The following is a 12524-nucleotide window of genomic DNA, read 5'->3' as shown; positions in this document are numbered from 1 at the left end:
CTAACAATACGCCGTTTAGAAAGTTTTAACATTTTGAGTAGATCCGGAGACATTCGAGAAAAACCGAAATTTGTCGATTTCGTTTTTATTTTCTTCTTACGTTATTTAAAGAGATATTTAAAAAGACACTTTCTCATGGCCACTTTTTAAGCTTCAAAAATAACATTGCGAGATTTTTCGTACGACGTTTCATTTTGAAGAAACCATCATCAACTTAATTTTTTTTATATGGCGCGTAAAAAAAGTTTACCCTTTATAAAATAGCATATTTTTTTACGATTACAACGATGTATGACACAATATGTTTCTACAATATTTAAATTGTAAAAAATGATTTTTTATTAAATTCCGATAGTTTTGATGTAGTAGGCTGTGAAATAATGACGTTGAGAAAATGTCAAAATTAAATGTTAAAGTAGTTTTTATTATAACCATTATTTTTTATTATTTTTGGTGAAGTGAAGTAAATATTTTTAATTATTTGATAAATTTAGTTGACATTGGGTTTTTGAACTCTGTTTTTGCGTCTTGTTGCTAGTTTTTTTTGTTACAAAATGAAAGACGCTTTTTTATCTGAGGAAAAGTTTGATATGTCGAAATGTTATATCCTATGCTACAGCAACGCAGTTGAAGCTGGTCGTATGTATTTAAATAACTATCAAGACAGGAAACAACTTAGTACAAAAATGTTCGAACGATTGGTTTTCAATCTTAACCCGCGATCACTAGCGCTGTTAGATTTTTTCTAACATTTTAACATTTTCCATCAGTAAAAGACCAAGAATAGTAGTGCGGCAACGTCGGTGCGGTGAATTCCTAGTTCATCTATCGCAGTACTCCCCTCCCCCATATTGCGTTTTGTCTACCGCTATCCACGAAATTTGTTTTAGTAGCTTTTAGGCGAGCATGATGAAGCTGTTAGACGAAATCTAACGCGCGAGTTATTACGTTCACGTATTTAAAGTTGCACTTTTACAAAATGTTATATGAAAAGGAACAGCAAAGATTATTAGCATTTTGGGAAGCTTCTGAAGAAACAGATTTTTTACCTGCAGTAGAGTGTGATGTCTCAGATGAAGATGCACCATCTGAACACAGCGACCATGACACGGACACCGAGCAATCTGATGTCGACGACCTTGAACCTCAAAGGACTAAAACGGTGACTCCCAATGAACTATATTACATTGGGAAAGATAGTGTAACAAAGTGGTTAAAGCATAAAGACATTATTCGAAGTAAAACGCGTTCTAAAAACTTTGTAACAAAATTACCGGGAGTAAAATATGCTGCCAAGAATGCTAAAACATATATGGATTGCTGGAAAATATTTTTTCCAGATGAAATTATTGGGTATATTGTGAAATGTACAAATCTACAGCTTGACCTGATGAGACCTAAATATCAACGTGAGAGAGATTGTTTGCCGACTAACTTTGAAGAAATGCACGCTTTTTTGGGAGTTGTTTTCTGTACTTAGCTGGGGTAAAAAAATCTCAACATTTAAATACAAATGAGCTATGGCTGACAGATGGAACAGCTCCGGAGTTTTTTTCGGCAGTTATGTCTAAGAGCCGATTTCACTTGCTAGTACAAGGTATTCGATTTGACCATAAGGCAACCAGGCAGGAAAGAGCAAAAGAAGACAATCTGGCCCTACTGCGCTATATTTTTGATCATTTTGTGGAAAAATGTGTTCAGTACTATTCCCTTGGGGAATACATTACCATAGACGAAATGCTAGAGGCGTTTAGGGGACATTGCCGTTTCAGACAATATATTGCCAATAAACCAGCAAAGTATGGTATCAAAATATATGCAGCAGCCGATGCAAGAACATTTTATACCCACAATTTGGAGATATACGCTGGAAAGCAACCCAATGGCCAGTTTCAATTACCTAATGATGCAGCAAGTGTCGTAAAACGTCTTCTTACGCATTGCAGTGGAAGTGGTAGGAATGTAACCATTGACAATTATTTTACTTCGGTACCGCTAGCGAATGATCTATATCGAAATCACAGACTGACCTTAGAAGGAAAAACAAAAGGGAAATCCCTAACTTATTTCTAAATACAAAAATTCGTAAACCTAAAAGTAGTATGTTTGCATATGGGAAAGACCCCAATCAATGCATGCTTACATCTTACATACCAAGGCCTAGCAAAAATGTTCTTATGTTATCCACATTCCACAATACCGACCAAGTTGATGTCGAATCTGGTGACGAACATAAGCCTTCGGTTATTACATTTTATAACCTTATAAAGGGAGCAGTGGACGTTGTAGACAGGATGAAAACGGAGTACTCCGTTACAAGGATAAGCAACAGGTGGCCACTTACTATCTTTTGCTCAATGCTAAACATTGGAGGAATAAATTCCAGAAATATTTATACCTCCAACATCGGAAATAACGTTCCTCGAAGACAATTACTTAGTGAGCTTGCAAAACAACTTGCTAAACCTCATTTACTAAAGCGTGCTAGAATTCAACATTTTTCAATCCCCTTAAAGCAAAAAAAAATCGAAATGTCCTTGGTTCTGAAGCACCTCTAGCAGAACGAGCCAGCGAAGAACGAATTGGTACCCAGCGAAAACCTAGATGCTCTTTTTGTCCAATCAGAAAAAATAGATTTACAAATTACCAGTGTGATGTATGCTCCAAACCTATTTGTAAGGAACATACGATAAAAACTACAGTTTTATGCCAGGTTTTATGACAGGATTGCCCTATTTTAATAATTGTCTTTTTGACAACGAGTCTGTTCCTTTATTTTCTAATACATTTTTGTTTGTTTAATGTTTCCTTTTAATGGCCAAAGTGCGAATTTCTGTTTATTTTACGAATGTACTTTATGTTTTATGTTTCTTGAAAAAAATGTTAAAACAAAATAATACCACACTGTATTTTATTTTTATATAAAATTTTCTGAAATTCATATGTTAGATTAAATCTAACACGCGAGTGACGACGTAATAATTAACCGCGCGAGTGATCGCGGGTTAAGCAGTATGGTGCGTTTAAGAAGCCAGTATTGTCAAGAAATAAGCCCTGCAATGAAAATAATGTGGTATTAGCCGTAACTGAAAATCTGGAAATATCTGTTAGAAAAATTGAAAATACCACTGGAATACCAAAATCTACTGCCCATTTCATTTTGAAAAAACATAAATACCACCCGTTTAAATTCAGAATCTGTCAAGACCTCAGACCTGGTAACGAAGAAAGGCGCAGAACATTTTGTGAATGGTACACCAGGAAGTGTCAGGAGGATGAAACATTTCCCGATAGGATTATCTGGTGGTCAAGAGATAATCCCCGAGTACGCCGAATGGCTAGACATCAGTACCGTTTCGGTTTTAATATGTGGGTTGGCATTTTTGGACCAGATTTAATAGGCCCCTTTTTTTACAACAGTTCCCTTACCTCGGAGCGGTATCGCAACTCATTGGAACGCGATTTGGAATAATTCTTGGACAACTTACCGCTTGCCAAGGTTAGAAACTGTTGGTTTCAGCAGGATGGTGCGTCCGCACATAATACCCTAATCGTGCGAGAGTATCTATCGAACAAATTTCCGGAAAAATGGATAGAAACACATTCAACAGTTCCGTGGCCTCCTCGTTCTCCAGACATAACTCCGCTCTACTTTTTTCTCTGGGGCTATTGCAGAAATTATGTTTACAGTCGTGTTTTTGAATCTAAGGATCAGCTGAGGAGAATAGTTCTTGAAGCATTTGAGAGCATTACACCTGATATGTTAAGAAGTGTTTTAAACTCGACTGTTAAAAGATGTTATCTGTGTTTGGAGAATAATGGTAATTTGTTTGAACATTTATTACTATGATTTAAATTAGTATTTTTGGGTTTCTAGTAGGTAGTTTTTTAATATAATTACATGTTTAATTCTTTAAAATAATTACGTGACCTAGCTACGTGACGGTGTATTAATAAAGTTTTTAAGTTGTCAATAACGTGATTTTTATTTATTATTTCAAAATATGAGTAATAGCAGCCTACTACACCATACTCAGCGTCATCATTTCACCGCCTACTACAATAAAGCCAACGGAATTTAATAAAAATCCAATTTTTAACATTTAAAAATATTGTAGGAACATATTGTGTCATACATCGATATAATCGTAATAAAATATGCTATTTTATACAGGGTGTGCTTTTTTTACGCGCCATATAAAAAATTAAGTTGATGATGGTTTCTTCGAAACGAAACGGCGTACGAAAAATCTCGCAATGTTATTTTTTAGAGCTTAAAAAGTGGCCATGAGAAAGTGTCTTTTGTTTTTCCATATCTCTTTAAATAAAGCCAGAAAAAAATAAAAACGAAATCGGCAAATTTCGGTTTTTCTCGAATATCTCCGGAACTACTCAAAATTTTAAAACTTTCTAAACGGCGTATTGTTAGGCTCTAAAATGCGCAACTTTTCTCTAATTTAATCAACCTCGCATCTCCTATAGCTGCCGAGATCCCCATGATAGACATCCTTATCTTGGACACATTGTATTGTAAAGGAGAGTCAAAATTATACTGTCTGAGACCGGCCTCTATCATAAAACCTCTGGACTCTGTGCTATTCTGATCTTGGCGTTATTGTGTTGGTAGAGTTCATTCACCCATCACTCTCCACAGAAGTGATTGGTTTGTGTTTCCTTGCTTTTTCAATAATCTGTCTAGCATAGAGTCGCTATTTATGAATATATATGATATGAATATCCTTTCCATATAATATAAAATATCCTATCCGAGAGTTTATACCGACATTTTTAGAATGAAAAAGACATGTTGACAAAACTTTATTTTGCCCTAATTGGAATTAAGATGTACATGGACTCCGTTCGAGTACGTCCTGATTAAATGCAGAATTGTGCCATAGAATTCCACAGGTAGAAAATAATGGATAATACATGGTCCAATAATATGGCCTCTTAATTTTGAATTTACCAAACATACATTCTTCTTAAATATTAATTAAAAAGCGCTAACATAAATTACTATTAGCTTATATAAATATAATTTAGTTGGATTTGAAATGTTTGGAAGAAGAAACTTTGAAACCACACTAAAATTGTTGAACCTTCCATTTAATTAGTGCCACAATAAATTAAAAAGCATATGTATAACATGCTGCTTATTTAGAAATTAATAATATTCCATAATTTACATTTGTATCTCAGTAAGCCCCTTACAAAAATTTCTTGATAAAAACTTTAACTTAACAGCGCAATTTAATTCAACGAATGTATGTGGTACAAGCTACTTTAACGAATCTGTGAAAGTAGAGTATGGGCTTTTTCAGATATGTATCTTTAATAATTAAGGTAAAGGAGGTATGCCATGTATCTCGACTCCAGTACACCAAAAATCTTGTGAATGTGAAGGTACTGGAGATGGAATTTCTTTAAAATCTAATCACGCATATCTAGAATTGAAAGCATCTGCTCACGTGGATCATTTACCATTTAAAAGAAAGCAAAAAAATCTCATAGTTTTATTATCATTATTGTTATTTTAATATTTATGTATTTTCTATATGCATACAAAATTTCAACAAACATGGTGTATGGAAGGTGCAACTCTTTAAAGGGGTGATATCTGACCAAATTTCGAAGTGAGCTGGTAGGTTTGTACTTGATCTGCACTCTATAGTGGGTCATGATATAGAAATTGACAAGCAAATACTGGAAGCTATTACCGCGGATCCTATGGCTAGTGTCAGAAAACTAGCTGAAAGCCTATTTACAGTTTCTGCAAAATGATATCTCCAATTTTCTAATAGGACCTGGACTTTTGGAACGAGAAAGGTCAATAATTTTCTAACAAGATGTTTGTCCAACGCATTGGACTTTGGCCGTCAGGAATCACTCAGACGATTCTTTTCCGGAGGATTCGATTGGCCGAGGCAGAACCATTTCTTGGTCCGCCCGATTGTCTGACTTAACTTCCCTGGCTATTTTTCGTCCAGGCCGGGTAAATGAGCACGTATACACAAGCCTTTTTAATATCTTCTTCATATCTCTTTTTTGATATATATATTTACTGGAGTCCCGAAATATGAACATCAAGGGATGTCTCGATCATGATACATAAAAAATATAAGGATAAAATAACCGACTTCGAGCCTATCAGCGAAAGTATTCAGTATTAGTGATAAGTCAGAACCTAGTGAATCCCTGGTGAACCACTAGCAATTAAGGATAAATTTTTTGAACAGGTCAGTGATGAAAATAGCCAAATCAAGAGAATTTATAGTACTTGGTGATCTGCATAGTAGAGTTGGTAGAAATATCTAGGATTAACGACTCCGTAGTAGGCCCATTCGGAGAAATTAATACAAACGACAACGGTGAACGACTGATCGAAATGTATCAACAACATACATTAAAAATAACAACTGGATATTTCAAACATGAGGATCTGCATAAATCAGGGATGGATCCAGTGGGGGAAGTCCGGAGGGTCCGGAATCGGTCTCTCGAAAAATTGTTCACTTCAAATTTTGAGTTGAAATTCACAAAGCATTTTCTGTAAAATCATCTTTAAAAACTGCATAAGTACTAATTCGTTCGGGTCTTTACCTCACTTATAATAATGATAATATTTATCCATACATGATATATAATAAATAAATAAATATTTTTTATTTGCATAGAAGAAACAAAAAAAATACAAGTTTACAAAATCTAGCAATAAATTTACGCAAATAAAAGGCCTACAAATTCAGAATTCTGCCATGGCAGATTCTGGTCTTTAACATTTAACAACCTATTATTATACAGATATATATTCCAAAACGAGTGTGAATCTTCGGCAGCGGTTATAATATACAGCGAATACAATTTACGATTTATTTATAATACCATTATTCGAATAGCGCGCCAATTTCACACAAGTCCGCAAGACAGCTACTATGTCAAAAAATTTTTATATTCGTACAGAACAGACTGGAGGGCGTTACGGGTGCGGAGCGTTTGTACACAAATAACCTCTATTGCGGTTTTGACTAGTGTTGTAAAAATACGGATTAATTAAATATCCGGACAGTATCGATCCGGATGAATTAAAAATTCGGTTTTTTCATCCGGATTAGTTCATCCGCCCGATGTCTCGCCCGTTCGGCAGCTTATGCCATGTTTCCGGCTCGATGCTCGACCCTCCAATAAACGTTTTTTACAGCTGTTTTTCAAATATAAGGAATGCATTATGCAACCCATTAGATATTTCATTTTTACGGATTTCTACATGATGTTAAAACTAAAATAGCTAATTATCATTGTCGGTCGAACGGACGACGGGCGGCGTGTATCAAATAATGAATAATCGAATAATAGTGTAAACCGTTATGCAATTTCGATTCAGTGATTTCTGAGTGTGAATTTTCGGAGTATTCGTGCTATCTTGGTAAATCCTTCTACCGGAGAAATGCCTCCAATGAAAATTACTAAGTTTTTCAGGCGGAAAAATCTTAACGAAAAATCCGCGAATTTGGAACAGCCTGTTGAAAAAGCCGAAGAGTCAACGCCAGCAAAAAGATCGAAACAAGACGAGATAGATAAAGTAAAATTTTATTTTTTGACGAAGTATAAGAATGCCTAGAGAAATTTCTACCTGGGTGATGAGTTTTTTATAATATAAATCTGAATTATAATGAGCTCAACGTATAAAATTCATTTCTTGTTAACTTTCAGAACGCGTAAAAGTTGCTATATCGAGATAATGACGTAGAACGGTTTCATCGAAGAACATTGAACGATGTAGAAAAATATCAACTTCTAGCAAATGTATGGACACCAGATGCGTTTTTTTGTGTTTCCGGCATCGACAATTAGTGGTAAAAATCTCAAATTCCAGCTATCGTGGTTGCGAACATACCCTTGGCTGTCATACTCAGCAGTTGAAGAGCAGCGTATTGTAAATCGTGTATAATATTTGAAAAAGAGCAAGTTGTGAAAGGCAGCCATGAAAATTCATAACCGCTTATCAAAATTGGTTGGGAAAATTGGAGAAAGGCTTTAGACAGGTTTAAAGAACATGCGGCGACAAAGTATCACGATAACGCCAACACCCATGGGCGCAACTTCAAGCTTATTTATGAAAACAAGAAGAACGATGTCCTCTCCTACGTTATGCAGTAGAGTGCGGGGATGAGTTTCTGCGAAACCACTTGATGACGGCTGGGGCTAATGCAATCTATCTAAGCTATAAGACACAGAATGAAATTATCGAGGCTGGACGGGAGATAATTACGAATGAAATAGTAAATTGTGTAAATAAGACGAGGTGTTTTGCAGTCACTGCCGATGAAACGAGTGATATAAGTGGAATAGAACAATTTTCTATTGGAGTCCGGTATGTACGAAAAGTTGCAGGGAAACACGTCATACGAGAAGATTTTTTGTGTTTTGTATCTGTAGAGGATGTGACAGGCGTGGGACTGGCTAATACACTGTTAACAGCGTTGAAAAAACTTGGCATTGAGATTCAATACATGAAAGGGCAAGGTGAATTCGCATTTCAGTGTACTTCAATGTCATAAATAATTTTCAAAGAAGAAAATAATACAATACTGACAATGATCTTTGTTGTAGGTTATGATGGAGCACGAGCTATGAGTGGAGAGTTCAAAGGATGTGCAGCTATTGTTAAAAATTTAGGTTTAGATGCATCTTATTTTCATTGTGCAAACCACAATTTGAATCTGGCTATCTGTCACGCATGCGACATTGCACCGATTTGCAACTGCTTGGGGACGGTCAAAAAAGTCGTCAGTTTCTTTCGAAATTGTAACAAGGCTGGAATTATTTTAAAGAAAACCATTCTTCAACCGAAGACTGGCGCCAAGCAAACTCGTCTTCTGAAATTTTGCGAAACGCGTTGGATTAAACACCTCGCATCACTTAGCCTGTTCTACGATAGCATAAGATTAATTGATTCCACTCTGGAAGAAATGGAAGAGCTGAAAGTACAAATCTGATGGTGTGCAGCCAAATGAGCTACTTGCTTCTATTCGAACGCCACAGTTTATAATTTCATTGGCAGTACTCAAACCTATCTTTGGATTAACTAAAAGTTGGTTTACAAAAAGAAGACTAAGTGACTAATGATCTAAGTAAATGCATTGAATACGCGAACGATGTCCATGATGAAATAAATGACATGCGTACAAAGACAGACGAAACTTTCGGAGATATTTTTGAATCAGAGACACAGATTGCTGAATCGACTGAGACTGTGCTGACGGTTCCTCGACGAGCAGGACGTTATAAAAATCGGGACAACTATGCTGGAAACGCTGAAGAGTACTTCTAGAGATTTAAGAGTATTAATGTTAATGCAATATCGATGAAAAATCATCGAGATTGAACACAGAGAAATGAGTTACAGAAAATGCAACAGAACACAGAGAAAAATAGTCGTAGAAAATCACTATACTTTAAGTGAATGTCATTTTGCTTCTTAATCTTTTGAAATGACTGCTATTACATATATTCTTGATTATTATTCAGGCAGTTAGCCGCAAACAATAGCAAGTGTTCCATAAAGTGTCAGAATACGCAACACATAGTCCTTTTCTCTATGTTACTATTAAGTATGGGGACTGCTCATCTCTTACCTTATTATTTACAGTGCACTTACATTGTTCTCAGCAAAACAAATTGGTCATTCTGGAGGGGATAATCTTAGATTTTTTTTCGATGGACCCCTCCTGAAAATATTTTCTAGATCCGTCCTTGGCATAAATAGACATGGATACAACATACAAAAAACCCTAAATCTGTCATTGGCTATGTAATAGTAAGACAAAGTCCGATGTTACGAATAAATGACGTACGACCATGTAGTTCTTCACTTGCGGCTCAGACCACTATATAGTCAAAACTGCTAGTCCTATTCAGATCTCAGAAGTTCACAGATAACAAAGAACAGAGAAGTGCACAAATAATCAATGTATCCAAATTTTGTACTAGAACAGACTAAAAACTTCTTATGAGAGGACCGGTAGAAAAAGAGTATAAAAACATAGTGAACAGTTTAAATAGAGAACAGTTCAAATTCTGCTGGAACGATGAAATTGAAGAATCGGTATATCAGAAAAATAAAGCTAAATAAAAAATGGTTAAACACCCAGCACCAGGAAAACAGAAACCAATACTTATAAATTAAAAGAACAACCAAAAGAACTGTAAAAACTATAGCACAGAAAGAGATGTGCGACAACAAGCATATGAAAACAAAGAAAGCAAAGAAAATCAAAAGCTGTTGATTGAAAATAGAGAAGAATATTTGTTGAACACACCCATGAATGTAGAGATATAGTAGAGAATAGAGAGATAAAGAATAGTAGAGAGTGATGCAACGGGTCAATATTAACCAAATCAAGAATGCAGCATGAAATTTGAGAAACGGTTAAGCTGCAGGTCCAGGAGGAATTCCCGCTGAATTAATCAAATGTGATTCAGAAAAACTATTTCAACAACTCACTTCGTGCATCAACCAATACCTAAATGGAGACCCTATTTCTGGAGAATAAAAAGAGCCATTTATATCGATAATAAAGGGAATAAACTGGAATGTTTAAACTAAATGAATGTCTGTAATCAGTTCCATGAGTCGTATATGAGAATTATCAGAGATCTCATTGAATATGAACGAAGGAGAAGAACAGTCATGATGTCAAGCTGGAAGAACGTGTACGGATAACATATTTTGCTTAAAACCAGTTATAGAAAAAAGGCCAGCCGTCAACCAAGAAACCCATCTTATATTCACAGATATCCAGAAAGCCTATGATACAGTCTCTATCAAGATGTGGAAAGTTTTACAAGAAAGCAATCTTAGTTATTCTATTATAAAAGCTTTCAAAAATCTGTACAATGGAACATCGTCAAGCGTAAAAATCAGTATCAGACAAGTTCCCAGTAGATAAAGGTTTAGGCCAAGGCTGCTGTCCATCACCTACATTGTTTAAAACCTATGTATGGCGAGTTTCGTACCAATAGAAAAGTATAATGATATGGGCTTCGACATCGAAGACATTTGCCTTTATACTCTACAATTGGCTGACGACCAAGTTATCATAGTGAACGATAAAGACGACTGAGATATGGCGCGAAAACTGCAGGAAGAGTATAATAACTGATGACTGGAAATTAATATACAGAAAACGAAATATCTCCCCATACAGCAGAACCATCTCAAATATCCAATAAGATATAGATAAAGAAACTTGTTGCAACGAGAGTGAAGATGTGTTGCGACGTAAACCGTAGCTTGCTATGTCGGTACCGCTGCTATCGCAGGGCAGTGTACCCCGGACACTGCACTAAACGCCAACCAAATAACACTCCAACATTTTCGATCCAATATCAAGGTCTTATGTGACCCGTACTGAAGAGATGAATGGCACCGGACCTAATAGGTGTCTTTTCGAAGCCTCCAGGGCACCAGACGAAATCCTGGAGTATCAAGTCGTACCTTTGTAAGGAGGCACTGCGGACACGGGCCTTTTTTCCTCCACTCGTAGGATCTCTTATGGACTCGAGTAAGAACAAAAAACCACCAAATACTGATGGAACTTCTGAACAGGAGGCGGGGCAACCCACGTACTGTCCAACAGAAGAAAGGGCAGTGGAAAGACTGACTCAGGAGGTCAATAAGATCAGACTAGTTAATGGTAAGGTCTCCGGAGCGCAGAAAAGACTTATACGGAAAAAATAAAATAGAGGCGGGCACTTGAATAGCTAAAAACCAAAAGAAGTGCCCAACGAAGAAGGCGCAGGAGGGTGAGGGACGCAAGAAGACCACACTAAGACTCGTTTTCTTCATAGTCAACCAAACAGGTATCAAAGCAGTCCAGAAGCACCAACGTGCGGAGTGGTGAACTCTCTGCCGGCACACAGCCAGAATCCAGTACAGTTCCTGGGAGCATCGTTTTTGATGACCTGGACGACCGCACACACTAAGGAGTGGCTATCAACGTCCATCGGCAGACTGAAGAACATGTTGGAAGGGGTTGAGCTTTAAGCTATTGAGGCCAAGGACCTTGCCTAAATACCAAAGTATTGGCTAAATCCCCGAGCATGCCGAAGAAGAAAGTGTCAAGATCCGTCTCAAGGCACAGAATCCGGACTTATAGACGGAAGACTGGCACCTACTGAGTCGCAAGACAGAGGAGAAAGGACAAATCCTGGCCTACTCACTGGATGCGGCTTCTTACACGGCTTTGGAGAAAGCAGGCTTTAGGGTCTACTACCAACTAGGGAGAGTGACCCTCAAACAACTGAACCCAGGAAAACCAATAGATGAGGGTCATGCAGATCGACCTGCACCGCAGTAGCTTGACATTGCCCTAATTCAAGAGCTTTGGACCAACAAGCAGGTAATAAGAGCTCTTGGGAGTGTCTAGGGAACACTTATCGTCTTAATCTTGCTAAGAAAAACTTCCAAGTACTGCTATGACTCGCTTAGTAGCAGGGACCTAGTAACACTGAGAATAATAAAT

The sequence above is a fragment of the Anthonomus grandis genome, chromosome 14 (genome assembly GCF_022605725.1).
Source record: "Anthonomus grandis grandis chromosome 14, icAntGran1.3, whole genome shotgun sequence".
Taxonomy (NCBI): Eukaryota; Metazoa; Arthropoda; class Insecta; order Coleoptera; family Curculionidae; genus Anthonomus; species Anthonomus grandis.
The sequence above is the reverse complement of the archived record's forward strand: the minus strand, read 5'-3'. Positions refer to the sequence as shown.